Raw genomic sequence first — 27,707 nt, forward strand, 5'->3', positions numbered from 1 at the left:
CTCGAGTCCTCAGTCCTCCCACCTCCTCCTCGGCCAATGGCATGGGGTTTGCCTTTCGGCCAATCAGGAAGCGGGTCTTGGACCCGCTTCCTGATTGGCCAGGAGGAGGATCAGTGTGACAATAGCAAATTTTCTTTCGCTATTGTCACACAATGGGTGGGCTCGGGGCGCACTGCTCTGCCCCCCGGGTCCACCCTTTGCTGGAGCCAAATTGTAATAGGCGGGGACTGGGAGGCGGCGGCCTGGAGGAGAAAGGGGTTGACGTCACTGGTTGCTAGACGTTAAGCGGCTCTAGCCTAGCAACCAGTGCCGTGTGTGGGCCCCGGCCGCCTCCCCGCAGAGAGAGAGCACCGCCACAGCGGCCACAGGCAGGGACAGAGGCAGAGAGAGCCAAAGCGGATGATACAGATGGTCACAGTAAGGCGGTTCGGCGAACTTCAAATTGTTTAGTAACCTGTTCTGTGGAACCGGTGCGAACCAGCTGAATCCCACCACTGGGTTAAAGGTCTCTTCTTTTAATCCTTCCTGGAAGAACCATTCATTTTAACGCAATATGTGTTCCATTCTAAGGATCTCTGCAATGTGGCAACTAAAATAAATAAAACCGCACCTTCACAATGAAATGCTATACCTATAGGGGGAGATTTATTAAAACACGAGCACTCAGAATCTGGGGCAACTGTGCATGGTAGCCAATCAGCTTATAACTTCAGTTTGTTCAATTAAACTTTGACAATAAAATCTGGAAGCTGGTTGGTATATCTTCAGTTTGTTCTATTAAACTTTGACAATAAAATCTGGAAGCTGGTTGGTTTCTACGCAAAGCTGCACAACATTTTGCATGCCTCAGTTTTAATAAAATCTCCCCAAATGAATAGCATATATATATATAAATACAAAAATCCTTCAAATGACATGCCTATCAATAGCTTAAAGCTGTACATAAATACAGTATCTCACAAAAGTGAGTACACCCCACACTTGAAGGATTTTTGTATTTTTAATATTGCAGTTTAGGCCGCCTGAAAGTGAAGGATTTAGCAGCACATGTAAATGGGGAGAGGGAAAAATGTCTGAGCTGTGAAAAAATTAGGGTAGCAATCCAAAATACCTTCAAAAGAATCCAAAATACCTTCAAAAGAAAGGTTAAGGAGATCTGCAGCATCCATATAAAATGGTAAGCAGTGAGGAGGATACAATGCAACATATACTAAAACATTAGAACAAATATATAGGAAGGAGACCTTCAAAATCATACCCTAAGCCACAGCACAGCCTGCTAGACAATGTTTTGAATACATGATTCCAGGTATCATGAAATACAGTATAGCCCTGTAAAGGGCAAAATTCTCTAGTGCAAGCACTAGAAACAATTAACCCATTAGAGGGTTCAAAGAGGATCTGTCTTCCAACATATAGATCCTACAAAGTACTCCAGATTTACTCTATCCTACCCAAGGAAGTTCTACAGCCGGATGGGGAAAGTACACTACCCTAAGGAGAATCCACTCAGAATAAAAGAAAGTAAGAGGAAACATTTCTCACCCATACTAAATTTCATCAAGTAGGTACCATAACTTATTGGTCTAAAGTTTCAGATTCTACATCTTGGAGAAAATATGAAAAGTACTGAAGGACATTACTGTAAGATGATATATCTACAAATAAATTCCCCCACAATCCCACAGATACCTAAAGAGGTAAATAAGAAAGGACTTACTATACTCAAAAAGTAGACAATAACTCTTTTTTGATGAAGGTCTTCTGGCTATTTCACCATGAGGAGACCAGGCAAAAAGAGTTAAATACACATCAATGCCATGGCAAAAGTTAGAAAATACTGTAAAACGCTGAAGAGCAAGGTTTTCAGCGACAAGGGAATAGTGCAGGGATCCTCAAACTACGGCCCTCCAGCTGTTGCGGAACTACACATCCCATGAGGCATTGTATCTGACATTCACAGACATGACTAGGCATGATGGGAATTGTAGTTCCTAAACAACTGGAGGGCCGTAGTTTGAAGACCACTGGAGTAGCGGATAACTCTGTATATCTAGCAAGATATGACATACAGTACATCCAGAGTGGGGCAAGGCTTAAAAAGAGTCACATATCAGAAAGCATACAAGAAAAGAATGTGTATATGTAGTAAGATATGAAATACCTCCAGAGTGAGGCAAGGATTAAAAAGAGTCAAGTATCAGAAAGCATACAAAAAGAGGATGTGATCAATGGGGTAACAGATTTCTACCAAGGTAGAGATGAAAGATCCCAGGTTGTAGGGAATTTACAAATTATAGCAAAAAAAACACCAGGAGTTGCATTAATACCATCAGGGGCAGCCAAATAATGATTCTTGTTCCAACAACTTAGTGTGGAGCTATGAGAGAAAACGTGAGCATCCAAACTGCTAGGAGGTAACCCAATACGGGAACAAAACAAACTCTAACTTGCAAAAAGCAACGTGTTACTGTGTTTATGTGGAGAGGTTGAGTAGACAAGACACATGCTTCTGGCCTTGAGACCTGTAGTTTTGTTGTAAACAGTGGAAAAATGGGGTTTCACTGTTTCCTCTCAATATCTCCTGCTGTAAGGTAGATGCATATCCCTAACACAAGAGGCTTCAGAGAAAACAGAATCAAGGGTAACCTCTACACCTGAAGGGTGAGTAAATCGAATGTCCCTTTAGCGCATGGGTGTCCAACCTTTTGGCCTCTCTGGGCCACATTGAGTGTAGAGAAATTTTCCCGGGCCGCATATAAAATATATACTATAGTTAAGGCATGTAATAAAATGCTGCCGCGCCCCCCGCATTAACACAACTAGAGGATGATCAAATGAAATGGAATCAGTATACAGAGGTTTACTTCTTCTGAGAGATATTAAAGGAACACTCTAACCGCCATTACCACTTCAGTGATTTGAAGTGGTCATGGTGGTAGGAGTCAGAAACACTGCACATGCTCGCCTCCCCCCCCCCTCCCCTCAGCCTCTGCCTACCATTAGTTGGAACCTGCTGTGGCCATGCCCCCAACACGACTTCCTTCCTCCCCAGCGAAAAAAAAAAATTGTCAGGGGGCAGTGGGCCGCATTGACTGCGGTTCTGGGCCGCATGCGGCCCTCGGGCCACAGGTTGGACATGCCTGCTTTAGCGTATCATCAGCATACCAGGCACAAAGTCAAAGCACCTTACACATTCGAACAGACAATATGCTCATGCAAAACACAAACTTAGATGCTTGCAAAAGAGCGTCACAGCTCCATCCATTAGTTTAAAAATCTCTAGGACATGTGAGGAGGCATCCTCAGAATAGAGAGGTCTTTAACAGAGTTGATCTACACTGACATGAATTCAGAGATATAAATCATGGCCAATAAGGGACAGATATTAAAAAAATTAAAACACTCAAACTGAGACTCTAAATAGAGAATAGAACTGACAGTTAGTAAAATCCCTAAAAGTAAGAACATCATCAACCTGCTTGATGGTATGCTTGTTAAGGTGGATGACTAGAGTGTATACAGTGGGCAGAGACCACGTAACAGTAAATTCACTTACAAAGGGAAAAAGCTCCTTCACATTGTCAGGGGGAAGCCATGATTCCACAGGTTGTTTCAAGTCCTCAAATAGGAAGGTTTTTATTGGTAATGTCTTTGTAGCAACAGCTTAAAAGATCCTGTGGCTGAAATAGCAGGCTTATCCTCCAACTCTAGGGTAGAACACACTGCCTCAAACAAAGGATCAAGAACTCCTTGTAAAGCAGAGTCACGTGGATCCTGCTGAAATATATGCTCTTTAGGGGAAGGCTGTGCAGACAAAAATCATAAATAATGCCTAAAAAATGCATCACAAATATGATGCAAATGCAACCAAAACACATTGCAAATGCATGTAAATGCACATGTGAAACTATATACGGTATAAAAACAAAGGGTGCAGCGCCAACAAAAAGTTCTATGAAATGTTATATTATGAAGTCCACATGTTACAGCTTGCAAAGATGTAGAAGAAAGTCCCCACATCACCTGAGGTGAAAAGGTGCACACGTCACCAACATGGAAAAAAGGGGCAATCCTGCTTACCGGATGCTGTTGACCCTCGAATTATAGAGAGTGCAACAAGGAAAACATGGTCCCAATATGGTGTTTAATACAGCATGCACACAGAGAAAGGTATATAAAAGTCAAAAAGTTTATTGTACGTACATCAAAAAAATATAAAACACAAACAATAAAGCTAGGTGTGAAACCAGACCTGTTTAAAAATACAGATAAATATACAGAACAGACAGAGTTCAATCATCTGTGCCCGTGACACATTTTACTGAATTCACTAATCGGCATACAATAAGCCAGTAGACAGTGATTCGGAATAAGGTGATCCCGACATGTTTCGAAATCTGTTGTTGAATTCTTCTTCAGGGAAAGTAGCACAGAAATGTCTGTTATTAAAGATATTTGATATAATTAGACCAGCAATGAATTAAAGTATTAGGTGCATAAATAAGTCATCCAACAATGTAAAAATATACCACAGAGTAACTACAAGTGTTCCAGTCCAGAATTTTAATTGTCTGTGCATGTGTAAAATGAACCAGGCGCTTAAGAAGGACACCCACATGCGTATATGTATACATATACGTTTTTTAGACTTACCCTGAGTATGACTGTAAACAGTTAGGGCAAGGCCAGCATAGTAACAATCATGGGGTTACAAACAATCCTCACTTGGTATCTTCAATAGGCCTATGTGAAAATCACAGCAAGGTCTATATGATGGTATAGGAGTCCAGAGGGAAGCATCCCGTCCAAAAAGGTATTAGGATAGTATCGTAAGACAAAAGGAGGAGGTGCATAAAAGGCATATCCCATCCAAAAATTACCTAAATCCCTCAGTTCCATAGAAATGTCGGCATTACATTAAAGGTTAACCCAGCACCTCCTACCACCTATTATCTCTGGATACAGGTGAGCCAATTTAGTAAGGATTATAAATAGGTGAGTAGTTTTGCCTCCTCTTCCTGGCTACCATTTGATCTGCTGAGGTTAAGAGGATTACTTATCTGGCTCCTTGCTGAATTTCTATGAAACTGCAGAATTTAGGTAATTTTTGGATGGGATATGCCTTTTATGCAAGTCTTGAGCTTTGAGATCTCTCGCAGGACAGGACTCCCTCTCCAATGTGGGGAATAACGATCTATTCTCAAAATGAGGGTTCCATCAGGTTTTTTCATGTGAGAACGCACTTAGTGTTTGGACACACTATGTCCAGGAAAATCTCGTCGGATGTTACCTAGATGTTTGTTAACTCTGATTTGCATAGTCCTTATTGTACGGCCTACATGCTGTAGGCCACATGGACATTGTAGAAAGTAGACCACATTAGTGGATGAACATTTACTAAACAATTTCATGTCATACATTTTAGACGTGACGTTAGATTGAAGGGTACACACCCTCCTATCAGTTATAGAATTAACACGACATACAGCACACTTTCTACACGGGAAAAAAACCTTTTAAATCTTAGAAGAAAGTGGTTCTTTTAGGGTTGTCTATGATATTAGAGGCTACATATAAACTGTACACTGAACACGGGAATTGTGGTTGAAATTAGCATTAAGATGGCTGTAAAATTGCTTCTGTTTAAAGACAAGCCCAAGCAACGTGTCTTGAAGATTTTATTGAAGACACAGCAGAAACAATATGTTCAGCAAACTTGAAATAAAGAAAAAATAAAATAGAATGAAAATAAAAATAAAAGTTTTTCTCAGCAGAGCTAAAGAAAAGCCGTCCAACCTTTAAGGGCACAAGCGGAGGGTTATACAGGGACTGTCTTAACACATTTTTGTTTGCCAGCATGCAAACCACCTAAAGGCTGCAGTATAACCCAATATATTTTGCTGCAATATATTCTGAATAACCCTGTGGATGTCAGTAGGTTGATGACTAAACAACAAGACTGTTTATTGATACTTTTTGTCATGCCCGTCGAGCCCTCTGCAATTCAATGAACTAGAAGCAAGGGGCTATTTTTACCAGCTAGTATTGAAGCAGTTGATGTCCAAAGCTGGCATACAGGCAATGAGCTTGTGGAGGGTTTGGGGATGTTTTTTTCTTCTTCACTAACAAAATCCTGGCATGAAAAGGTTGCTTCTTTTGTTTTAGGCTGGGTTCACACTGGTGCGAATTGGATGCGGGTTTCCCCGCATCCAATTTGCATGTCAGGGGCTTGTGACCGACTTTCAATGGAGCCGGTTCACACAGCTTCGGGACAGCTGCAAAGCAGTTTGCAGGAAATTCATGTGTGTCTTCTGGTCTGTTTGAGGTACGAATTCAGCCAAACATTTGGACCTAATTCAGACCTGAAACAATGAATGGGACGCACCAGACCTCCTGCTTGGAGCCGCTCCACTATCCAGTGTGAACCCAGCCTTAGTGTTCCCCTTAGTGCTTTATTCCAAACACTAACTGATAATTTTAGATTATATTAAGTGTTAAACAAATATGAGTTATTTATTTTTACAGTAGACTGGTATTATGTTTGGGGTTGGTGTATATATTAGTTTACTGTCTGTGAAAGTGGTGTGGTATTATAGCATTAATATTAGAATATGGATAAGTAAAGTATAGAAATATTCTATAGAAGAGTTGCTAGATGGTATAAGTGGTGCTAGATACTAAAAGTGGTGTAGTTCTGACTGAAGAGTGGCATTTAAGTGTTAAAAATGTTAGTTGTCATGGGGATGTCATCCATATTTGTGCTCTGGTCCCTGAGAACACATGTAAAAGAGAAAGAACTTGAAAAGCTAGAGGTTACCACAAGCATTGCATTTTCTTCACAGACTGAACTATGATAAAACTGGACTGAACAAAAGACACTAGAGGCATTGTTGCATTCAAAGTACAATAATTTATTTGCACATGTTTTATGCATTTAATATAAATAATTGAATCTCTGTATATGGGTAAAGTGACAGGATAGAATGTTGTGAAAACAATTAATATAGGGAGCACAGTAGTAAATGCTGGGAAATGCTAAAAAAAAAAACAATAGCACTAAATGATATTGAGCACAACAGCTTAAGCATATAGATGTAGGGGACCTAGCACAGAGTTTTACATCTATTGTTATGGGAAGGTTAAAACTGGAGATGGTGCATTGGGTATTGGTGAGAGCTGTTTTTTTTTTATTTCAAGGCATCACTCTTCAAAGTATGCTTAATTTTTGCTTCTGTCTGCACTTTGCTTCTCATCCTTGGGGAAAAATCCAAAAAGGCCACCATGGACCAGGGAGGATGAAAATTAGTCTCCCACCAAATGTGGCAGTCCAACAAATTCAAATTGGGATCCCCTTCCCAGATGTTATCAATTTTATCAGTTTGCATTGCTATCCCTGCCATGTTTGCTTTCTTGTGACAGGGACAGGTGTTCAAGCAAAAAAAACATCTTAATAAAAAGTATAAAAACATCTAAATAAAAAGTATTTAAACATTTTTAAATAACTAAAATCTGTATTATCTTGCCTCTAGATGGTGCAGCCCAATTATTGCTTTGTCCTGGAGAACCTACTCCCATCCTAAGACTTCCACATGAAGAACTTCTCTCTCTCACTCTAGGCCTCTCTGTCATTTTTTTTTAAATAAAGGGGATCGCCTAAATTTAATGGAAACTATGGCAATTAGAGGGATAAATAAAGTACATGGCACCTTTGTACACAATGTTTTACCTCATAAGTAAGGAGAAACATGCAAAAAGCAGCTTTGTCTGTGTCAGCAACAAGTGTATGCAATGCAACCAGCAATAGAAAATGTCCTAAAGAGAAAAAAAAACATACTTCCCCAAAAAATCAAGCCTCCAACTATTTTTTTTTTTTTAACCAGAAATTAAAAATTGGATAAATGTGAATTAAATACAATAACATCTCAAAAAATCACCAGAAACGAGTTGAAGAATTGAAGTAGGGGAAGGAGAGGCTCACCATCTGCTACCTCCATATAAAAGTATCTTTACATCTCCCTTTGGGCTCCCTAGTTAAATAATTATCAGATACATAAGCATCCTGCTATTATTCATTGACAAAAAAGTAAAAAATAAATAAAGACATCATCACTGTGAAAAAAATTGCAATAAAAAGAGTAAACATTGACTTCCGGTTCCGGTGCCACATGAAGAGGAGGTAGGCAGAGCTAGCTTCCGCCGCACTCCTCTTAATAGCCAGCCTCTAAAGCCTGCCACAGCTTCGTGGTGACCCCCCTTACCTCTGCTGCCTAGCAGAAAACTGATAGACTGATTCATGGCCGCTCAGTCCCATCCATGCTCCAACCTCCAGGGGGCAGAGCGTCGGCTGCAGCCAAGATGGTGCCCACTCCCAGCACCGCGGAGTCATCACAGTCTCCTGCGCTCACAGGCACAGCAGTCACTGACCCTGCCTCCCCCACAGGTATAGCATATGTGGTATAATCAGATCACAGCCCAGTCTCTGTAATCTTGACTAATACCATACCCTCGTCTCCTACACCCAGGTAGCGCTTTCTTCCGTACTTAGCCGACAGCTAGGACTTCCCTACACATGCTATATGAAGCTTAGGCAGAAAACGCCTCTACCAACGGGGCACACCTTACTGATCTGAATCTCTTCTGGGAGGCAGGCAAAGCCTTCCTGAGGGGGAAAATGATCTCTTATAATACTCAATTTAAAAGGCATTCTCGGCAATAATGCATACAAGCTAGCGAGGCTTTACGCTTATCACACGAACATTTAGCGTTAAATCGTACCTCAGACAATGAAAAAGCTTGGCAGCAGGCCTTTGGGCAGAACAACAAGAAGCAGCTAAAACATCCTACTCTATCCAGCACTTTCACAGATTTGGTAACAAAGCGGGCAAACTATTGGCAAAACTATGTACAGGTCCTAGAAGACCTACCTATATCTCTGCTTTAAAAAATACTACGGGCTCACTTGTTACCTCACCTGCCGAAATTAGTAGACTGCTGGCTGACTACTATACATCCCTGTATTCTGAAGACCCACTTAGAAACTCTTAATGCTCCCATCTCCTTAGAGGACATCCAATTGACTATTAAATCTTTAGCCTTTGCTAAAGCCCCATCTTCCATCTTTAATGACAATGAACTCCCAGAAAAGATCCTAGCGAGCTACTGCTACATTCACAAACTCACGGTCTCAGAGACATGGCGTGAAACTCAATTTAAAATCATTCACGGGGCATATTACCCGTTTAGTATCAATGTGACAGACCCTACCCAAACGCAATGCCCTTGGTGCTCACTATCACGTCCTTCACTACTTTAAAGCCTTTGGAAATGCTCAATTATATCTGCATACTGGGACTTTGTGCTTGCCTACATCTTCAAAATCAACAGAGTTCAACTACCCAAAAACCCTCTACTGTGTTTATTCGGAAGTGAACCACCATCTCCCCCATCATCATCAACAAGATCACCAAACCTCACTCAATAGACTCATATGTCTACTAGTTGCTCATAGGACAATTATGTGCCAATGGATCAAGTCAGCACCACCCCATCTTATGGCTGTGAAATGAGCATTGCTAACACTCTTCAACCTTGAGCGACTGGACACCATTGTACTGAACCTTCGCTGCTACTCCACGCTTTTTTGCCAGATGGCAAAAATATGTGGAGGTCCCATTTATGCAAAAGGAGCCTTCGGATATCACGTGCCCATTCTGTTATACGGATTGGTACTTTAAACGTGACCTCACTAATAAACTTAAGGTATCCAATCTGTCAGACCCCTCTCTTTCCTCACCACCCTGAAACCTCCACGCTTACATGAAGTTTTCAAACGGCTTTAACTTCCTTTTCCATGACAGGCTGCCCCTTCCTTTAGTATTTTAGTAGTTATACAATTCTCTGGGATCACTACTCAGATACAATTAACATTGCTTCCACTCCTGAGGGCACAATTGTTCAATATATTTTTAACGCTTACTATTATGCTCTGGCATGTTATGCCATCTCTTTTTTTATGGGTAAATATTCCTCCCCCTTCCCCATTATCTTCTCCTCCTCCCTATTCTCCCCTATACCGACCTATTTGACCTCTGCTTTTGTTTTACTAAGTACTATGTTAAAGGGCTACTGTACTCTATGCTATGTACATATGTTTATTCCTCCACTGGAAAACTCAATAAATATTTTTCAAAAATAAAAAGGAGTAAACATAGTTCAATACTGTAAATGTATTGTCAATCACAATGTCCAGCAATTGTAATTCAGTGTCAATCATGATAGCCCTCCGCCACAACCCTTCAGCTGATGACCTTGTCTCACTGCACTACCGCTGCAAAATGACAGATTCTGGGCCAGCTGGTAATTATAAACAAAATTGCTAGGGATCCTGGGTTGATGTTGATTTAACCAATAGGTTCATAGCCATATTTGGTCAATGACGTCACTCAGGATATGAGCAGCTGTTTGTAAACAAACCACATAGGGTTCTGTAATTTAGTGAACCAAACCCAATGCTTATATCTAAGCTACATATACAGTATCTATATAATAACATTTTAAAATAAAGTAATATATAAAAATACTTCATGATAACAGTATTCCCTTAGGGTGCATTTTCACAATGTATTGCACGTGCATTTCTGCAATGCATGGCAACACACCTGCTCTACATGTAGTACACTGTGTTGCCATAAATTGTGAATAGCATACCAATGCATTGTACAGTAGAGCACAATGCACAAGGTATGTTTTTTCAGCCATTGTGGTGCATTGGCAGCCCATTCATAATGAATTGACTGCCATAAGGCAGGTTGGGGCACTGCAACAAAATGTTTAAGAAAAATTCCAGGAACTTTTTTCCCATGCAGTGGGGGTATGCAGAGATATACTTACCTAATCCGCTGATCGTCCGAGCGCAAGACCGGTCACTGACGCTCCTGCCCCCACCCCCGTGGTCTAGCGGTCTTGCATGATGGGACTGTTCCTGACGTCATCATGCCCATAGACTGGTTCTAGATGTGAGGACAGCAGAAACAGTCCACTGCTGGATGTGGGGGACTTCTGTTTTTCAGAGGATCCAATAATTGGGTGAGTATAGCCTTCCTGTGCACCCGAGGACAAAACAAGCAGTGATCCTACGCAGTGCGGGCACAGCCCCACTGCATTTGGAAAAATAAAACAATTTTTTACATGTCTTTTTCACCATCCTAAAGTAATCAAACAATTACACACCATTGTGTTTTCTCTGAACTTTGTAACATTTTGATACCATCTAAAAAGGGCAGCATGTGTATTTTGTGACCATTGTCTTCAGCAGACAATATCTTTACTGAGCAAGGAAAGAATAGTTGTATATTCTGGGAATCACTGTTAGGTGGATGGATGGCTTGCCTACCCTATGACACCATAGAAAATTTCCCTAGTTCAGAACATGCTTCCCTACACAAAAAAATAAATCATATACAAACGCTTTTTATTTTTCAAAAGGGCAAATTTTGCTGAATTTATAAAAAATGAATTGAAAGGTTGGAGTGAAAAAATAGGGGTAAAGGGCCATAGACACTATAAGATTTTCTGAAGACTTTTTCCTTCAGATTTACCTTTTCTATGTAGTGCAAGGGCCTGCCAGATTGCATACAAATTGAAAGTGTTTAGGTTTGACCTCATATTATATGGTTTTGGTAAGTCTAAAGGAAAAAGTCTTCAGAAAATCTTATAGTGTGTATGGCCCATAAGTAATCAGTGGGCAATGTCAAAGTCTACCATATGTCAGGCAAATTAGTAGGAATAAACAGAAGAAAAATAACATGGTTCACTAAGTGCGCATTCACACTACCGCGACTTGTCAGACGACTGGTCAGTCTGACAAGTCGCGGTCCATGCACTGCTACGGGAACCGTTCTAATAGGAGCAACTCAAGTCGCTCCGACTTAGAAAGTAGTTCCTGTACTACTTCGGAGTGACATCGGAGCGACTTGCATTGACATTCATTATATGAAGTCTGTGCAAGTCACGCCGAAGTCGCGGTGCACGCGACTTCACAGGTCACCCCCGAAGTCGTGCCGCGGTAGTGTGAACCGGCACTAAAGAAATAAGTGAGATAGTAAAGAAGAAAATCATCATATAAGAGATTCAGGGAAACCGGAGATGTACAGTAGCTGATAGAGAAGAGTATAAAATAAACAATAGCCAAACACATTATAAGTGCTCCCAATGCACAAAAAGAGGAAAAAATGGCTAAATCTATTAAGAAAGGAGACAAAATCTTTTTTTTGGTACATCAGCTATGGAAGGAAAAATATACAATGGAATCACTAAAATGAAAATGCATTTCTTAAGACAGAGGAACCAGAGAACCTGGCTCAGTTAAAACTTAATAGCACAATGGACCATGACGGTATTCATTCCAGAGTTCTAATAGAACTTTGAGGTATAGTTATTGGACCATTAACTGATCTTTAGATCAATTTCTTCAAACAGAGGAAGTTTGCCATGACTGGTGGATAGCTAATATTATACCTATCTACAAGAAGGATATAAGCTGGTAATTACAGGCTAGTGAGTTTAACATCTGTTGTAATCAAATGAATGGAATCACTCCTAAAATGAAGGATCACTGCTCACCTAAAAACACAAAACTTGCTGGGCCCAAAGCAGCATAGCTTTACATAAGGCAGATCATGTCAGATTAATCTGATTTAATTTTTTTAGTATATCAATAATGTTTGAACCAGGGTGGTGCTATTTAAACTACAGTATGTGTAAGTAATATAACTAAGGGGTTGGTGGCCGGGTAAGCTATAATTTTTTGATGATGACACAAAGGTGTGCAATAGGCTTGATATCCCTGGAGGTGCCTGTAACATGGAACATGATTTAGCATTGTTGAAAGACTGGTCAAAGCATTGGAAACTGCAGTTCAATGTTTCTAAATGTAAAATAATGCACCTATGGAATAAGAATCCCTTGACAGAGTACAACATTGGGGGTACAAGTGTTGGCCAGCACTACAGAGGAAAAGTTTTGGGAGTATTTATTTCAGATGATTGCAAAATGAGCAAACAGCGTGGCCCAGCTGTGAAAAACAAATAGAATTCTAGGATGCAAAAAGATATTGATACGATAGAACGAGTTCACAGACAGGCAACAAAAATGGTGAAAGATATGAGGGATAATACATATCAGGAAAAACTTCAGGAACTTAATATGTACAGTGCAGAGAAAAGAGCGGAAACAAAACCAAAAATACAAAAACATGTATACATGTAAAAAAATTGAAGCCGACTTGTTGGACCACTTGGTCTTTTTTTCTGCCTTCACTTTTCTATGTTTTTCTATGTATCATTTTTATATTGGCTTACAAACACAAATCAAATATCACCATTATACATACACCAAACATCCCAGATTTTGCAAGACTGAAGCACTTGTTCCAGCACCTGCTACACCTATATGAAAACTCTGTGTGGTTGAGTGATCTCCTGTCCGATAGATTTTGCCTTGTCCCAGCAGCAAGAGAAGGAAGAGAGCCATAGCACAGGACACAGACTTCAGTGCAAGGTTCATTTTCTCCGCTTACATTAGTGTTTTTTACCTACCAACTGTTTAACCCTATTGTTCCCCCACACTCGCTGGGCACTATTGTTACTCCTCGCTAGGTACTATTGTTGCTCCTCACCCTCTGCTGGGCACTACTATTCACGCCCCTCCACTAGGCACCATTGGTCCCCCAACCCATGGTGGGCACTATTATTCCCTCCCTCCACTGGGCAACATTGTTTCCCCCAACCCCCTCCATACATGTGCTATAGAGGAACCACAATGATTCTTCTGCATTAGGGCCCAATCAAAACTTGCTGTAACGCACATTCTCATTCTATTTTAGAACCTACAGTGACACCTACTGGCCGGAGGGAAATCAACAAGGGAAATAGCTACTTTTAAAAGACTCTTGGACGTACATCTCAAAATATTCAGGGGTATGTGAAATGATTACATCCACACATACCTACACAGGTTGAACTGGATGGACTATCGTCTTTATTCAACCTCAACTACTATGTCACTATTCAAAAACAATGAAGTGAGTTCCCGTATTGGCCTCTAATCGTATTCCACACTGAATCGTGTATCGAAAAGGGGGTGATATGTATATAGCTTACCCGGTAACCGTTGATCCAAGCATATATAGAAAAAAGAGGAAGGTTGGGCGGAAAACAAGGTAACTATCAACTATGGATACCAATAAGGCAAATGCTATAGAAGTAATTATAAACAAAAAATATATTTTATTTGGCACTTATGCCTGGAAAAAGGTGGGATTGCACATTAGACAGGGTGTGACACCACTCTATATTAAAGCAATTAAAAACAACAAACAAACAAACATACACTTGACTGGATTGCCTAGGACATGTCAAAAGTAGCAATCATATTGGTGTAGAACCACCATATATGTGTAATACAGGCAAGATCTGCTATATGGTGACCTATGCAAGAGAAGTAACCATCTATGTAATCTTCCTAAATACAAGGATGGAATGCTATAACAAAACAAACAGCATAGATATCGTGAATTTCACAATCAAAGATCGTTCCCAATAGTGATCAGAATATGATGAATTCCTTAGATATTGGAGAATATTGATCCGCTGATATGATAAAGCAATCCAGTTGTCACTGATAGGTTGAAAAACAATAATGGACTGTAAGGGATGGTTCCACGTGGATATTAAGGATGATCGAACTTTTGAAAAGTTCGGTTCGACCAGAACACCCGAATTTTCCAAAAGTTCGGTTCGAATTTCAGAACCCCATTGAAATCAATGGGACCCGAACTTCGGTAATCAAAAAACACAATTTTGAAGCCATAAAACCCAATAAATGCCCCTAAAAAGTGCCTAGGGTTCTGAGTCATGCCCCATTAACTATTAATCACATAAAAAAAAGTTCTTAAAAATTGTCAATTTTGATAAAAAAAGCCAATTATTGAAAAAATTTTAAAAAAAGAGAGATTTTTTGATTTTTACTTTGGATTTAGTATCTGGGGGGTCCAAAATCACACAAAGTTCTTAAAAATTGTCATTTTTGATAAAAAAGCCAATTATTGAAAAAATGTAAAAAAAAAAAAAAAAAAAGATTTTTTGATTTTTACTTTGGATTTCAGATCTGGGGGGGGGGGGGGGTCTAAAAAGTGTACATGTGAAGTTTCAGCTCTGTAGCATGTCCAGAACCAGAAAAAAAAAGATTGTTTGTATTAGAAAACTTTCTGACAGGGGGTTTGCTTCGCTCCTGTAACACCTTGACGGTTTAATAGAAGGCATTTTTTTGGGATCTTTGCAGTCAGGAAAAACATCTGAACTTGTGTATAGTGGTACTGTGCACAAGTTCAGATGTTTTGCCTGCCTCCAAAACCCCCCCAAAAATGCCAGCAAAAACACACCTGGGCATTTTTTTTTTTGACGCTAGCGTTTTTTTGGCATTTTTTTGGGTTCTTTTGAGGCAGGCAAAGCATCTGAACATGTGTATAGGGGGTATATATAGACATATATGTCTGAATATATACCCCTAGACATATATAGGTGTGATAGTAGCAGAAATATATTACTGTAAATGATTTCATTAGCGCAAGCATTTATTTCTGCTACTATCACACCTATATATGTCTAGGGGTATATATTCAGACATATATGTCTATATATACCCCCTATACACATGTTCAGATGTCATGTCTGACATCAAACATGTCCTCAAAAAAAGCACTGGCAGTGGCAGCCCCTGCAGCATAAAAAATGCTTGGCTGGTGAGAAGCCATATGGGTGTGCTGAAGCTATTCAGAAAAATGATCTTTTCTCTATAGCGGTCACCCTGCTATGGAAGGGTTTTGTCACCCTGCCATAGCAGTCACTGCCAGTTAACCCTACACTACACTACGGTCCCCTTACACTTAACACTTTGCCTACAGAAACTGAATTTTTGAAGCTAACTTAAGTGTAAAGGAGCACTCTAACTACACTAGATATCCCTTTCCTCACACTAAAAATAGCTAAATGATACTTTTAAAGTAAAGTTAACAGAACTGCTTCCACTCTCTTCCATGTCCAGTATAACAATGCTAGGAATATGGCGGGGGCGATCTTATATACTGGGGGGCGTATTCACTAATGATTGGTCTAGGGACCCCCTAGTCACTCCAATCACATTCCTAGCATTCTCCTGCCCCCTCAATTGGATTTTGCTAATGGTTCTGGTCCAATCACGGCTTTTAAAGCCCATTTCCCGAAGCATTGCATTTTGGGCGGTTCTGGTTGTCGAATTCCGAACTTTTTGGGCAAAAAGTTCTAAATTCGGCCGAACCTCGAACACCCAATGTTCGGGTCGAACCGATGGTGGACCCGAACCGTTCGATCATCCCTAGTGGATATAGGGAAGTCGTGGTAAGCACGCTCAGTACAGAGGAATCAACAGATTTCTGATGGATTTTTGCTCCGATGCTGAAAAAGACAATGCTGACCAACATTGATTTCACTCGTCTGCCCTGAAGTGCACGGGCAGAGAGGAAGTAGCATAAACGTCCTCCGTGGTATTGCTGGAAGTCCCTATACAGTGTAGCAGAGCAGATATAATTGCATGTCCATACCTCTGTGTGGTTTGGCGGTGACTCAGCCGGCATACACCCTCCTCCGGCGTTCCCCTCCCGCGCTCGCTCAAGCCTCCTTCCTAGTATCGACGTGTAGGTCCGTCAGTGGCGGCCTGACGTAATTTCCGGTGCGGCGAGTCCAGAGCCGGGGGAGCCTTGAGGGGCCGGCCGTGCATGAGTCAGGGGTTCACAGGGCAGGCTATTCCAGCATGTGTAGACAAGTTGACGCTACCGCTCTTCAGAGCTCAACCTATCAGTGACAACTGGATTGCTTTATCATATCAGCGGATCAATATTCTCCAATATCTAAGGAATTCATCATATTCTGATCACTATTGGGAACGATCTTTGATTGTGAAATTCACAATATCTATGCTGTTTGTTTTGTTATAGCATTCCATCCTTGTATTTAGGAAGATTACATAGATGGTTACTTCTCTTGCATAGGTCACCATATAGCAGATCTTGCCTGTATTACACATATATGGTGGTTCTACACCAATATGATTGCTACTTTTGACATGTCCTAGGCAATCCAGTCAAGTGTATGTTTGTTTGTTTGTTGTTTTTAATTGCTTTTATACAGAGTGGTGTCACACCCTGTCTAATGTGCAATCCCACCTTTTTCCAGGCATTAATGCCAAATAAAATATATTTTTTCTTTATAATTACTTCTACTGTATAGCATTTGCCTTATTGGTACCCATAGTTGATCTCTCCTTGGGCGGGAAGTTACCTTGTTTTCCCCCCAACCTTCCTCTTTTTCTCTGTCGCTCATTGACAGACGTAGTCCTCCTTGATTAATATCAACTTGGGTTATACTGCCCTCTACAGGAGTAGGACTAGACAGGAAAGAAAACATTCTGGCCACACCCTAGGGGCAGTCCCAGAGGGTATATCCTCTCACTTCCTGCTACAGCAAATCAGTTTTTTTCTGTCTAGTTAGGAGTAAGGACCTAGATTCCTTGCTAGGATCTTCGGTCCTGGCAGGATTTTTTTATAAATACTTTTTTTAGACAGCTTTTTTTCTCCAGTGTTCCTGTGAGATCTTCAAGCAAGTACGCTGAAACTGGGCGACGGGCTGGATGTTGTCATCCAGTGGTCACCCCGGTTCAGCCTACGAGCGCGTGCAGGCCATAGCTCCGCGCTGGGTCGGCCGTGACATAGTCCCACTGGACGGGGACTGACCCTGCGAGTTAAACGTCTCGCCTGGACGCCAATGACCAACAGAGTCACGGCGTCCGTATTGGTCGACAGCCCCCCCACCCCGGTGGAGAGGGGTTCTGTCAGGAGTTGGCGCCCGCCTGGTTCCGGTATGGTGAGTAGAATGTTCCCCCTCTCCCCCTGTCGGGTTTGTTGGTGGACGCGGGCCCCTCTCTGGGATGGTCGGACACTCAGTTTCTGGGTCTCCCCTCTATCCTATAACAGGTCACAGATCCCCCAATTTGAGTGTGATTTTTGTGAATAGAAACCAGGAGGCTTGGTTTGGGAACTATCTAAAGTCACTATATGACTGTAAGGGTGACTGAAGTCAGTGGCAGACTACTAAAAGGCATTACTATTGAGGTATAGAGGTATCCTACCTGTCTAGTGTGTACACAAGCCGATGCCTATGCCTGAGTTACTGCAGCCACAGATCGCCATCTCTCCAGAAAGCCGGTCACTTCCACAGGCCACACAGCTTCCCGCAGGCCGAGGACACCTCCCGCAGGCCGAGGCACTTCCGCAGGCCGCACAGGCCGAATGCACACATCCCGCAGGCCGCTGCTAACTTGCAAGCCGCCGCTATCCTACACAGGCCGCCGCCATTTTCCTGCAGATCGCACGAGGCCGCCATATTGGCATAGCCTCGTGTCTCCAGCATGGGGGCGGCCATGTTTGAGGTGACCAAACACCTCATGGAGTAATTGGGAGGCGCCGGAAGGCGTGTAAAGGGGCAGAGCCGCCTCCTTGGCCCAGGGAAAGCAAGCCAAAGACTTCCTGTCTGTAATAGACAGTGCTGGAAGCAGGTTGATAAGAAACTTCTGTGCATCAGGTGAGCCTTGGGGTCTCTCTCTCTCTCTTTCTGAGGGGTCCAAGCAGGTAGACTGAGGGGCGCTACTGCGCTGGGGGACTAAGTTAAAAAAAAAAAAAAAAGATGTTTTTTTTCTTGCAATTAATTTTTTTGTGTTTGCTGGCAAGTGTCTTGTTACATGAACCCTGCCACACATGTATCCCCACCTGATCCCCTCAGGGTGGCCGCAGGACCCTCCAGTACCCCACTTGTGATGATGCATTATCAGCAGTTTTGGAGTCTTTGGTATCCAGGGTGGAGGTAGCCTGTCAGGGACGGGGTTCAAGAAGAGCGACCCCCGCCTACCCCTATGTCATCTGATACCTCAGATACGGATTCTGAGCTGGTCATTGCAGTCCCTTTTCTGGGGTTGTTGTCTCAGGTACGGTCTCCTCAGACAGTGAGGAGGACGCTTCTGCCTCCGCCATAGCACAAGAAGCGTTGGTGGAAGCACTAGTTGTGTCTGTCCGGGAAACCTTAAATCTTGAGGTTAAACTGGCAGAGGTAGCTGAGACTCATATTCCTTTTTTGGTACTAGCAAGCCTACCAAAATGGTGAAGGGTTTCCCTTGCCCAAATAGGGTCGTCCGTAAATGAGCCCTGCTATTTCCAAATGCATGGCTAGGCGCTATCATTTTGAGGAATCCTTCATTACAAGGATGGACGGTACCACCAATAGTGGACTCACCGATTTCCAGACTAAGTAAAGCCACTGTTATCCCGTTGGATTGACAGAATGGGCCCCACTCCTCTCTAGGGTGGGGGGACGTCTTCACCGGTTTCCGGATCCAGGGCTTTCCAGAATCCCGGATAAAGGGGTTCGCAAGGTCATATGGTCGGGATACAAGATCGAGTTTCGATCACTTCCACCTGTGCGATTCTTCCTTTCCAATAGTCGACATCCCCGGGTTGCTTAAAAGCTTTGCGGGGGACAGCTTGATACAACAAGCAGTGGTAGTTCCCATTCCTTGGAGGAGTTCTAGTCGAACTTGTTCACAATGCCCAGGTAAAAGGGCTAGGTGCGTCCAATTCTGGTCTTGGAAGAGATGGAGTCCATCCATACAGTGGTGGCCTCCCTGCATCCGGGGGATTTCCTGGCGTCTATAGACATTTAGGATGCCTATCCTTATATCCCCATCTTCGCAGGACATCAGCGTTTTCGTTGCTTTTCCCAAAGATCATCCCTGGTTCCCACCAGGAGACTGAACTATCTGGGCCTAATTTTGGATACATCCTTGGCAAGAGTGTTTCTCCATGCGTAGAAACTCCAGAAGATTCAGTCAATGATTCGGATGTTGCTGTCCGTCAACTGGCTGGGATTGATGGTCGCCTCCTTAGAGGCAGTACCGTTTGCCCAGTCTCATACCCGAATTCTCCAAAGAGGAGATTCTTCTCATATGGAATCGGAATCCCGATTCCCTGGACAATCGGATCCGATTGAGTGAGCGGCTCTCGTCTGGTGGCTTCGGTCTCCGATGCTCAGCCAGGGGAAGTCATTTCTTCTGATAAATTCCAGGTTACCGATAAATGCGTTGGAACTGAGAGCGATCAGACTTTGTCTGATTTACTGGACCGAGCAGCTCCAGGGCAGCCCGGTTCGGATCCAATCGGACTATGCCACGGTCATGACTTAGGTCGATCACCAAGGGGCACCAAGAGTGCCCTGGCGGCCATAGAAGTGGCCAACATTCTTATTGGGGGAACAGTTGTTCCAGTTCTCTCCGCGATATTTATCATGGGGGTGGACAGGCAGATTATTTCAGCCGTCAGATTCTGGATCAAGAGGAATAGTCTTTTCATCCAGAGGTATTTCACCAGCTGTCCCTTCATTGGGGCACCCCGGATATGGATCTGTTGGTAGGTTGGCTCAACAGGGCTCGCACCCGCGATCCTCTAGCGGACGCAGCAGACGCGCTGAACGGCCTGTAAAGGCAGTATCAGCTACTATATGTCTTCCCCCCTCTCAAATTGCTGCTGAGATTTCTCCGCAGGACAGAGGTGGAGGGAACTCCAGTTATCCTGGAAATTCCGAGCTGGCCTCGTCAAGCCGGGTACGCCGACTTGGACAGGCTAGTCGCGGACGCTCCTTGGAGACTTCCTCTCAGGGAGGATCTGCGGTCTCAAGGACCGATCTTCCATCGTGCTTTACAGTCGCTGGTTTTAATGGCCTGGCTATTGAGACCGAGGTGCTGAAGGACAAGGGGTTGTCAGCTTCAGTTATTCCTACTCTAATTAAAGCAAGGAAAGCGACTTCCAGCAAAGTCTATTATCGCACATGGAAGACTTATATCGCGTGGTGTGAATCTTTGGAATTTCCCCCACGTACCTATTCGGCGACCCAAATCTTGGCTTTTCTGCAAAAGGGGGTTGAGCAGAAACTATCCTTGAGCACTATCAAGGGTCAGGTTTCAGCATTAGCAATCTTCTTTCAGAAGCCTTGGGCTACTCATTCCTTGGTGTCCAGGGGGTGCGGCACTTGGCTCCGCCAGTGCGCGCGCCCTTACCGCCCTGGGATCTTAATTTGGTGTTTGTCGGTTCTTCAGAAACCTCCCTTTGAAAATATCAGGGAGATTCCCTTGCTTACATTATCCCAGAAGGTGGCCTTCTTGGTGGCTATCACTTCTGCACGCAGGGTGTCAGAACTGGCTGCATTATCATGCCATTCCCCATATCTAGTGGTTCATAGGGATAAGGTAGTTCTTCATCCGAAGCCATCCTTTCTTCCTAAGGTGGTTTCAGATTTTCATCTGAATGAAGATATTGTGCTACCTTCCTTGTGTCCTAAGCCCAATCATCCTCAGGAATATGCGTTGCATTCCTTGGATGTGGTTCGGGCAATCAGGGTATACCTGAAAACTACGGACTCATTCCGTAAGACGGATTCATTTTTTGTGATCACGGATGGCCCCAGAAAGGGGTTGCCTGCATCTGCCGCGACTATCTCCAAATGGATTAGACAGACGGTGGTGCAGGCTTATTCTATTAAGGGTCGGAATCCTCCGTTCCCTGTTAAGGCGCACTCCACTCGAGCGCTCAGTACTTCCTGGGCCTACCGCCATCAGGCGTCAGTGGTCCAGGTGTGCAAGGCGGCTACCTGGTCGTCGGTTCATACCTTTACAAAATTTTATAAAGTTGATGTGATGGCATCGGCGGATGCCTCATTTGGCAGCAAGGTTTTGCAGGCCGCAATTTGAGGAGACCGGTGGTCTACCTCGAGGGTTTTTTTTTTTTCCGTTGGAATTTCAGTTGAGTCTCATCGTGTGATTGATGAGCCTTTAAAACTTCTAGTTGGCACCGGTTGGGCCTTCTAGATTGGATTTTGATTTCCATTTTCCCACCCCTCATTTGTGGCACTGCTTTGGGACGTCTCGAGTTGATATTAATCAAGGAGGACTACGTCTGTCAATGAGCTACAGAGAAAAATGGATTTTTGTAAAATCTTACCGTAAAATCCTTTTCTCTTAAGCTCATTGACAGACGTAGTACCCACCCCTCTGTTTTTGAGTTGGGTTGGGTTGGGTTAAATTCTCTAAACACTGCTTTGTGACATAACTGATTTGCTGTAGCAGGAAGTGAGAGGATATACCCTCTGGGACTGCCCCTAGGGTGTGGCCAGAATGTTTTCTTTCCTGTCTAGTCCTACTCCTGTAGAGGGCAGTATAACCCGAGTTTATATTAATCAAGGAGGACTACGTCTGTCAATGAGCTTAAGAGAAAAGGATTTTACGGTAAGATTTTACAAAAATCCATTTTTTCTACTATGTCACTATGTAACAGGTAGGCTGGGTTCAGGGAGACAGGGCAAAATAAAACTATATATGTGGCTCTGGCTGATTACAATGCAGTGGTCTAAATTTGGGAAGACACTCCTGCTTATGGTGGGGTAGTAACACTTCTGTTTACTCTTTTTCCATATGTAGCCTATTCAATTTGTCTGTGTTAAAAACAACTTAGTCTACAAAAGGTTAATCTTCTACTAACAGCAGGCACTAATTTCAAAGCTCAGTGTGTCTACTTTGTACTTGCTAAAACATCTGTATGCTACTTTTGTGACAAGGTGAGAGTGGACCCCCATTTTAAACTTATTCAAGACAAGCATATTGTCGCAGTTAGCATTAGTCATTTTTTTTTTTTTTTAATTTCTTCAGTTGCTTTCTGGTTTCTTGCCTAGCCAAAATTATGTCATATATCTCAGGAGGCTTCATAGTCATTTTTTGTTCTCTTTCACCCTCCTGTCTGCATGCCTGAGCTATAGGCAGTTGGATTCCAGGAAGGAAATGCTACATGAATTATCTATCTTTACTCAAGATGGCTGTGGCTAGAAATGCTTGGGGGATGTTTTTCAAAGTAATTTCTCAAAAAATAAAGCACAGAGACATTGTGAATTGGATACGTGTGTTTGCTTTGAATAATAAAAATTAATAAAATAGTGTTTTAGTTTGTGGTGCTCAAGTATAGGAAGGTTATGCTTTAAGAGTATTTACTTATTTCCCATAAAACCGTAAACCCTCACCACCTACTGCATCTCTCCCTCATTGACTACACCAGCAAATTGTCTACCTGTCGCACTAGTGATCAAGATTCTGGTTAGTTAGGGAGTGACGTCCATTATGTAAAAACGAGCTGTCATGTGGATATTTTGCAATTACAGCGTCAGCCTAGGAATCTTACAAGCCACTACTTTTTAAAAATAAATATATACATATGTATAACAAAAATTTCCGAAAGCTCAGAATTATCCTTTATCATTATCCTTGATCAGCACCAGCTGTACTCATTTCCACAGTGTTCAAATATACAAGCATTTAAATTATGTAAAAGTCAATTAACACTAGTAATAATTTCCGCTTTGAAATAATTTATAGAAGCGTCAACTTCCCACAATCTTTTCAGAGTGTGAAAACAGACGGTAAATGTGCCCTTAATGGAGCTACATTGCTAATTTAAGAGAACATCCTCTGTCTGTTTGAAAAGACGATTTTAGGTTCTATTCAGATTGTCACCTAGACACACGATGCGGAGCTGGTCTGACCTTTCTTCTCCCTACCTGATATGCTGATTTCATGCCTGCAAAACCAAAATCAACACCGGGCCACTGAATAGGCAAATGCCCTCAGCTGTGAAATGGGCAGATTACAACATACACAGCATGACCATAGAAGCACATGGTGCAATTTTCCACTGTAATTTTACTTCAAGACCTGGAAATCAACCATAAAAGTATACATGAAGGGTCATTTTTGTTGACTTTAAGAAATAATTATGACAGCCATGATATCACTTTTTAATTTTATCATATTTTCTCCTGAGTGATTCAAATTAAATGATGAGGGTCTCATGTTTGTAAAAACTAGAAAAAAAATAGCAACCATTTAGAGTGCACATAACTGTGCTGCAGAATAATGAGTTAAGCCCCGTACACACGTAGCGATCGTCGGCCGAACGATCGGCCGTCTTTTGTCCAGGGCTGTCGTGTCTGTTGAAAACTGCAAAAGACTGCACACTAATTTTGTCGGCCAACAACAGCCGACTGCAGAAGTGATGTCTCGTGATGGTTAACTTTCCTTGTCTTTTCTTTTCTGAGCATGCCCAGTCTTGCTAATCTGCTGTCTGTCGGCCGAAATCTGTACTGACTGGCGAACAATCGGCCGTTCTGGTGTTGGCCAACAAAAATTTTAATGCCTGCACGACAGATTCTGTTCGGCCGAAAATGCGCTGTCGGAAGCATCATACTAACAAGCCTACAATCGGCCGATCGGTCATCGGCCGAATCTTTACGGCCGACAATCGGTACGTGTGTACGGGGCTTAAGATTTAAAGCCCAAGGTTTCTTTACTTGTCTTATGTCTCTATGTGGGAGATTAGCTAACAGTGCTCCATCTCGTGATATAGCACATAGATCTGCTCACCAAAAGCCCCAGGGACCACACAGCCTTTTCAACAACTTGAACACCTGGATCAGTCTGACATTCTCCTCAATCACCTCTCGGATGGCCGATGTTAGTTATATGGAGGCAAAACAAAAACACCCAATAATAGTGCAACACTGTTTAAATGAATAATATATAAGCCACCACACACATGCATCAATGGTTGTGCTTACATAAGAAGTGCCCTGACCAGCCCCAGCTCAGACCACATAACAGATTGCATCCCCTTTTACAACCAACTGACAGGCTCACCCCTCACCGAACGCTCCGAGAAGCCGGCGGCGTGTGTTCCACAGAGTAGCCGGAAGTGACGTCACTGGTTAGCAAGGAAGTGTAGACAGTAGACAGGCGGACATCAATGCATTTCGCTGTATGGCATCCTCAGGAAGTCCCTCAGGCCACAATGCATGAAAAACAAGTAAATTATTAACTATTTCAGACATTCTGTGAGAGAAGAGAAAGCAGTGTGCTAGTAGATATTTGTCTTATTTTTGTGTTTTCACTATGGATCCCATTATAAGCATGTATTAGAAAATGCTCCTGATGTTGCTGTGGCTCATAAGATGTAGGAAATTGCGTGAGAGGACCAGAGTTCGTCGCTAATGGACTCATTCATGGATTCAGGCAACAGCATGTGGTGACATTTGCGGTTTTTCAACATTTTTATATGTTGAAAAAGTATCAGAAATATTTCCCTTTTAAAAGCGCTTATAAACGCAAACTCGCATAAACGCAGTTTACTGTGGTTACACGCGTTTACAGGCATTTAGCATTTGAAATGGCAGTAAACGACCAGAACACAATTTTAAAAAAAATGGCAGTAACCTCAACTGTCTCTAAACTACTGAGTGTACATGTACATATAAGATAACATAGAGGAGAGTTCAGGGGCTGCTGAAAAAAAACCCAACTGCTCCTAAACTTCAGTTTAGCTGTTGTAGTGTACATGAGGCCTAATATTTTAAATATGATAGAAAAGTCTCTTTAACCGCTTGCCGACCGCTGCACGACTATATACTGCGGCGGTCAGCCCCTCACAGGCAGAGTGACGTATCGGTACGTCACTAGCCTGGGAGGGTCTGGGGAGCGAGCGCGCGCCGCCGGCGGCGCGCTCCCACTCCCGCGCGGTCACGGACCCCCCCGCGCGTGTGACCGGCAGACCTGATGTCCGCCGGCCACTCTGCGATCGGCGGGGGAGAGGGAGAAAGTCAGGCAGCTTGTGTAAACAAGCTGCCTGTCATTCTCCTCGGTGTAAAGACACTGATCACACGGATCTACTATGTAGATCCGTGTGATCAGTGTCCTTACAGCTCAAGCCACAGCCAATCACAGTAGAAAGCACGCCCCTAGGGACACACACAGCCCCTCCCTCCCAAATAAAGTTAACCCCTTCACTACCAGTGTATTTTTACAGTAACAGTGTATATGTATAGCACTGATTGCTGTAGTAATGTCACTGGTAACCCCAAAAGTGTCAAAAATGTCAGTCAAGGGTCCGATCTGTCCGCCCCAATGTCGCAGTACCGCAAAAAAAATCGCAGATCGCCGCCATTATGCGTTAAAAAAAAAAACAACAAAAATGACAAAAATCTTTCACTTTGTTAGTAAACACGATAACTTTTGCGCAAACCAATCAAAATACGCTTTTTGCGATTTTCTTTACCAAACATAGGTAGCATAAAACAAATTGGCCGAAAATGTTAAAAAATTTTGATTTTTACATTTTTTTGGGGGGGAATTTCATATAAAAAAATGTGAAAAATATTGCTATTTTTGCAAAATTGACGCTCTTTTTTTGTTTATAGCGCATGATCAAAAAATCGCACAGGTGATCAAATACCACCAAAAGAAAGCTCTGTTTGTGGGAAAAAAAGGACGCCAAATTCGTTTAGGTACAGCGTCGCAGGACCGCGCAATTGTCTGTTAAAGTCACGCAGTGCCGAATCGCGAAATACCCCCTGGTCGTTTAGCAGCCAAATCCTCCGGGGATTGTAATTGTGCGAGTTCACCTGATTTAAAACCTGCATTTCAGTGCGAGTTCGGGGGGGGGGGGCGATTTGAAAGTCAACTGTGCTTTTCAAGCACAGATGTCTACTCAAATCGCCCCCCGAAATCGCCAAAAGTAGTGCAGGAACAACTTTTGGAGATCGGTGCACAAAGTCGGCGTCACACAGATTGGGACAGTGCCAATGCTGGCAATAGGCTGCGATTTGAAATGTCAAATTGCATGTCAAATCACACCAATGTAAACGGGGGCTTAATATCTAACTCTTTCCACCCTATTTAACCACTTCAGCTCTGGAAGGTTTACCCCCCTTCATAAATAGGTTATTTTTTTGTGATATGGCACTGACAATTGCACGTGCAACACTGTACCCAACTAAAATTTATGTCATTTTTCCCCACAAATAGAGCTTTTTTTGGTGGTATTTGATCACCACTGGGGTTTTTATTTGTTGCGCGATAAACAAAAAAAAACCCTACAATTTTGAAAAAAAAAAATATTTTTTTACTTTCTGCTATAAAACATATCCACTTAAAAAAAATTTATTTCTTCATCAATTTAGGCCAATATGTATTCTGCTACATATTTTTGGTAAAACAAAATCCCAATAAGCATATACTGAATAGTTTGCACAAAAGTTATAGCATCCACATACTACGGGATATTTTTATGTATTTATTTTTTACTAGAAATGGCGGCGATCAGCGACTTTTAGCAGGACTGTGAGATTGTGGCACACAAAACGGTCACCTGACACTTTTGACACTTTTTGGAGACCAGTGACACTTATACACTGATCAGAGCTAAAAAACATTCACTGTCACTGTACTAATGACACTGGTAGGGAAGGGGTTAACATCAGGGGCGATCAAAGGGTTAAATGCATTCCTAGGTAGTGCTTGCTAACTGTGTGGGGGGTGCTTGTACTATGGGAAGGCAGAGATACGTGTTCCTGCTTTGCAGAAACACAGGATCACTACATTCTCTACTGACAGAACGGTGATCTGCCTTGTTTACATAGGCAGACCGCCGTTCTGCTTCTCTCCTGAACGATCGGCATGTCCCGGTGGACATGGAGTCT

Source organism: Pelophylax lessonae (genome assembly GCF_965119305.1).
Source record: "Pelophylax lessonae genome assembly, chromosome: 12".
In the NCBI taxonomy this organism is placed as follows: domain Eukaryota; kingdom Metazoa; phylum Chordata; class Amphibia; order Anura; family Ranidae; genus Pelophylax; species Pelophylax lessonae.